Raw genomic sequence first — 5,784 nt, forward strand, 5'->3', positions numbered from 1 at the left:
ACGGCTCAAACGATCCAAAGAATTGCCTTAATCATCTTCGTAATCATGTGTACTTATGATTTCGCCTCAAACAATTGATCAATGATTTCTAGAGTGGTTGGGACTTCAAATTTTTATTTTTTCCAAAAAGCATAAATCTTTTCCCACACATTTAAGTGGTGAATTCAATCGTCCATAGAGCAAAAAAAAAAAAAAAAACAACATAAACCAAAACAACAATTCACATAGGAGTCAAGCACACAAATCATACAAAATTCCTCATTGTCTAACATCACTTTAAGCACAATTCAAAGTTTCATCGTCGACCAATGCTTTCAACAAGACTAACACAACTGAACTAAAATTTAAAGACAGATACTAACAGACACTAAATAAAACAAAAATAACAGAAAGTTAACAAAGACATGACAAAACAGAAAATTTCCTTCCCCCACACTTAAACAGTACATTGTCCTCAATGGACTTAGCAAAATAGAAAATAAAGTGAAAAGAGAAGAAAGAAAAACTCCCTCATAACAAGTTACTCCTCAGGAATATCCATATCTGCAGTGCTAGCAACATCCTCATCATTAAGGGCTTGATATGGCACCATGGGCATGGGAACTGGTGGTGGGTATGGCTGCAACCAAGTAGGAGCAGGTGGATATCTAGACATATCCACATTCAAACGGGCCTGATCCATCCTATAACAAATATCCTGATAGCTCGCATATTCCACAAACCTCTGGTTGTGATCCAGGATATGCTGAGTATTGGACCGAATATAAAGTCGGCCATAATAAACCTCTTGCTCCAAAGCTTGCAAACGTTGTTGAGTGGTTCTTCTACTATCGTTCATAGGGGGAACAAGCGCTAGAATATAAGATTGGCCTTGAATAGCGGTTTTTCCCTTCAATCGATCAAGTGTATTGTGATAAATAATGCACAATGGATGCACTTTGTCTTCAGACTCATCCCAAGGAACACCCACCTTCTTACATAATGCAGTGATCAATGAGGGAACATAAAATCCATTCGTTACTTGGCTCATACTTCGGATGATGGAGCCACGAATAATTTGCCCCACATTAATTGTTTTGTCAGTGAGAATAGCATAAAGGAGAATTGCCTCATGAGTATCAACGTGACCAAGTTGGGCTGTCGACATTAATTTTTCCCCCATGAACCGCTGCCAAGCTTTTGTATTGCTATCCAGATAAGTGGCTTTGATGTAGCGAGGAGCCCCATTATTATATAAAGTCCATACAACACCCGACATTGCAATCTCTTCAATAATAGCTTGATGATTAAAATTATCTTTAAACGAACCATATTCATCACGTTGAAAGTGGGGCAGCTCGTAATAGCTATTAATATCAGATGCTTTGAATGACATTTTCACACCTCTCACTTTCACCTTGTAATTTTCATGAGCCACAGTGTTGGTATAAAATTCACGAACAATAGGACCAATGCCAGGTTTAGGATGAGCACACAATTTTTCCCAACCCCGAGACTCAATTTGATGCATGAGGAAAGGTTGATCATGATGGATGTGAAGATCAAATCCTCGCTCAGGGACCCACGCCTAGTCATGAGCAATGGCATTCATGTAACTCTCATAGGCCTCGATGGACACAAACCTTTGAGGATCATAGGGAATTGGCGTCGATGAAGAAGCTTGATTCCTATTTGTCTTTGGAGCCATGGCTGTCCAAAAAATAGAAAAATGAAAAACAAGAACCCAAAAACACCATTGTTAGTCATTAAAGATTAAGAGAAAAACACCACAATGGCCAACATTGATCCATACCAAAGTTTAAATGCCCCCAATTCTGGGGTCAAAGTGTCACAATGCATCAACTCAACTCCTACATAACAAATTCTAACTCACCCCAAAAACACTCATACACCAACCATATAGTCCATTCCGTACAAGCTTTTTATCAAACACATAGAGTGCAGAAAAATACCATCTCCAAAAAATTATAGACCAAGTAAAACTTCCCAAAAATCATAATGTGCATGAATTAATAATCAAAGTAATGCAAGAGACATTGATTACCAAAATAAATAACCACACAAATATTTCCAAAGGTTGCATAGTGGTGTGGAAATTTTAGAGAAATCCTTGATAAATCTATGATAGAACCCAGCATGCCCAAGAAATGATCTCACTTCTTTCACACTAGTCGGAGATGGTAGAGAACGAATTAAATCAATCTTTGCCTTATCGACCTCTATTCCCTTGACTGAAATCACATGACCCAAAACTATACCTTGGTTTACCATAAAATGGCATTTTTCCCAATTAAGCACAAGGTTAGTTTCAATACATCGCTGGAGTACCAAAGTGAGATTACGAAGGAAACTATCAAATGAGTCATCATAAACACTAAAATCATCCATAAAAACCTCAATGATGTTTTCAATATATTCTGAAAAAATGCTCATCATACATCGTTGAAAAGTGGCAGGAGCATTACATAACCCAAACGGCATACGTCGGGAAGCGAATGTACCAAAAGGGCATGTGAAAGTTGTCTTCTCTTGATCTTTAGGAGCTATAACAATCTGATTATATCCCGAATAACCGTCAAGAAAACAATAATAAGGATGACCCGGTAACCTCTCAAGCATCTGATTAATGAAAGGTAATGGAAAGTGACTTTACGGGTTGCCGCATTCAACTTTCGGTAGTCTATACAAACTCGCCACCAGGTTTGCATTCTTTTTGGTACCAACTCGTTTTCATCGTTTTTTACCACTGTGATTCCAGACTTCTTTGGAATTACCTGAACTGGACTCACCCATTGACTGTCTGAAATTGGGTAAATAATACCCACACTAAGGAGCTTCAATATCTCCTTTTTCACAACCTCCATCATAGGTGGATTTAATCTTCGTTGCACCTTACGTGTTGGTTTAGATCCTTCTTCAAGTGAAATTCGATGCATGCACATAGAAGGGCTAATCCCCTTAATATCAGCAATAGACCAACCAATGGCTGTTTTATATTCTTGGAGTACTCTCATTAATTTTTCTTCTTGGACTTGGCTAAGATTTCTTGCAATTATAACTGGAAGTGTCTCGTTCTTCCCCAAGTAAACATATTTGAGATGCTCTGGAAGTGGCTTCAATTCAAGTGTAGGAGCTTGAATAATTGATGGTCGGAATTTCTCATTAGAAATCAGTAAATTAAGAAATGCAACCTTCTTAAAAGTCTTGTCAAAACCACTATTGAGTGCGGTTATGACATCCATGATCTCATGAGAAAAACCTTCATCGGTCAACACAAGATGCTCTCTCAATGCAACCTCCAAACAATCTTCACTATGCAAATCTAAAACTTGTTGAGAAAGGATATCCAACACATCAAGAGAGTAAAAAACATGTACATCATTTGGATACCTCATAGCCTCAAAAATATTGAATCGAATTGTCTCCCCATCAAATTCCATGGTCAATGTACCGTCATGCACATCAATCTTAGTTCTCGCATTTTTCATGAATGGTCTCCCCAAAAAAATTGGAGTGGAGCATGGAGTAGATTCATCTTCCATATCAAGAACATAAAAATCAGCCAGAAACACCAATTCATTCACTTGAATTAAAACATCTTCTATTACACCCCTGGGATAAGCATTCGATCTATCAGCAAGTTGAATAATCACCCCTGTTTCTTCAAGTGGACCGCGATTCAATGAAGCATAAATGGAGAATGGCATGACATTGATAGAGGCTCCCAAATCCAACATACACTGCTCAATTCTTTTATTACCAATAGTGCAAGGGATAGTAAAAGTACCAGGATCCTTACACTTTGGTGGAAGCTTCTTTTGAAGAACTGCAGAAACATTCTCCCCCACACTAACTTTTTCATTACCCCTCAACTTACACTTATTAGTGCACAACTCTTTCAAAAACTTGGCATAGCGCGACACTTGTTTAATAGCATCAGAAGAGGAATATTCACTTCTACCTTTTGGAATGTATCAAGAATCTCCTTGTCAACCTCTTCCTTTTTAGTCTTCTTTAGTCTGCTTGGGAATGGAGGTGGGATGACAAAAGTGGGCTTAAGGTTTAGTTGTGTAGGGGTGGTTGTCTTTGAAGGAACATCTTCATTAACTGAGCACTCAACTTGTGGATTGGATGAAAATTTACTAGGCATTGGAGGACTAGGTGGATCATATTGCGTCCCGCTTCGCAAAGTTACTGCACTAGCATTCTCCTTGGGATTCATCTCAGGTTGTGAAGGAAATTTATTAGACAGATGAGCTTCCAACCTGTTATATGATGCTGCTAATTGTCCCACCTGATTCTCCAAACTTTTGATGGAAGCTTGGGTGGTTTGCTGAAATTGAAGAGTATTTGTAGCAAGTGCATTGATTAAATCCTCAGTAGAGGGTTTGGCACTTGGTGGTGGAGCAGCTTGCGGTGCTTGTGATGGTCTAGGTACAAAATTATTTTGAGACCGCTGTTGCAAAGTGAAACCAGGTGATCTCGCAGATGTAGACTATGGAGCAACTTGTTGTTGATTCCCATAACGAAGATTTGGATGATCACGCCAGCCAGGATTATAAGTTTGTGAAAAGGGTTCATAATACATCTGACGTAATTGACCAGGGAAATTTCCTGCATCATTCACACCCTCAGTTTCTCCCTTAAATAGAGTAGGGCAAGTATCAGTAGCGTGCCCCACAACTTGACAGATTCCACATGGCCTCACCTATTGGCCTAAAGCTATTTGTTGTACCATTGCAGTTAATTGAGCCGATTGTTGAACCAGCTGATTAGCATTAGAGGTGCTCACTTCATTAGATGATTTGGGTAGTGGAATAGGATCTTGGCGAATGCCAAACTGTTGTGAGTTAGCAGCCATATTAGAAATCAAGCTCTTGGCTGCAGCAGGAGTCTTATCAACTAGTGCACCCCCACTGGCTGCATCAATCATACTCCTATCTAGTGATTGTAATCCTTCATAAAAGTACTGAATGAGGAGCTGTTCACTTATCTGATGATGAGGGCAACTAGCACACAACCGCTTAAATCTCTCCCAATATTCATACAAAGACTCTCCTGTATATTGCCTTATACCACAGATCTCTTTTCTGATGCTTCCAACTTTAGATGCTGGAAAATATCGTTCCAAGAACATAGTCTTCATACCATTCCAGGTTTCAACAGTACCAGGTGGAAGACAGTACAACCACTCTTTAGTTGCATCCTTTAGGGAGAAAGGAAAAGCTCACAGCTTAATTTGTTCTTCAGTCACTGCAGCAGGTTTCATACTAGAACAGACAATATGAAACTCCTTCAAATGTTTATTTGGATCCTCACCAGGTAGCCCATGGAAAGAAGGCAATAAGTGGATGAGACCTGAATTCAGCTCAAAGTTTACATCCAACGGTGGATATTGGATGCAAAGTGGTTGTTGGTCAAGATTTGGCGCTGCCAACTCTTTCAATGTCCTTTGCTGGGCCATTTTTCTATAAGATCGAACTGAATCGTCAGAATCATATTTGTTGTTAGACGGTAATGGCACTTTAACAGGAATGACTTGTGGAGCAAGACGTTGAAAGAAAGAAACAGTTAAAGGTTAATCTCCACCATCAACAATCATTCATAATCACTAATAATAAATATTATTCCAATTTTTCAATTAAACTATTAACCCCGCAGATAATGCTGAAGCAGACAATTATCTCAGTCTCCCTATTATAAGTAATCAAGGCGAAGTGCTCAATAATTAACTCTTTTATCTAAGCAATAAATCTATGAAGCATACAATCTATTTAACTTAGA

At 38.8% G+C, this 5,784-nt stretch overlaps 1 non-coding gene across 1 annotated transcript; it reads left to right on the forward strand.

Annotated features, from left to right (window-relative positions):
* The first annotated feature begins 4,991 nt into the window (after positions 1 to 4,991).
* On the forward strand, positions 4,992 to 5,098 carry LOC133828008 (small nucleolar RNA R71). The gene has a single exon (XR_009890653.1). It is a non-coding gene; the product is annotated as a small nucleolar RNA R71 (small nucleolar RNA).
* The last annotated feature ends 686 nt before the right edge of the window (positions 5,099 to 5,784 follow it).

Source organism: Humulus lupulus, chromosome 3 (genome assembly GCF_963169125.1).
Source record: "Humulus lupulus chromosome 3, drHumLupu1.1, whole genome shotgun sequence".
Classification (NCBI taxonomy): Eukaryota; Viridiplantae; Streptophyta; class Magnoliopsida; order Rosales; family Cannabaceae; genus Humulus; species Humulus lupulus.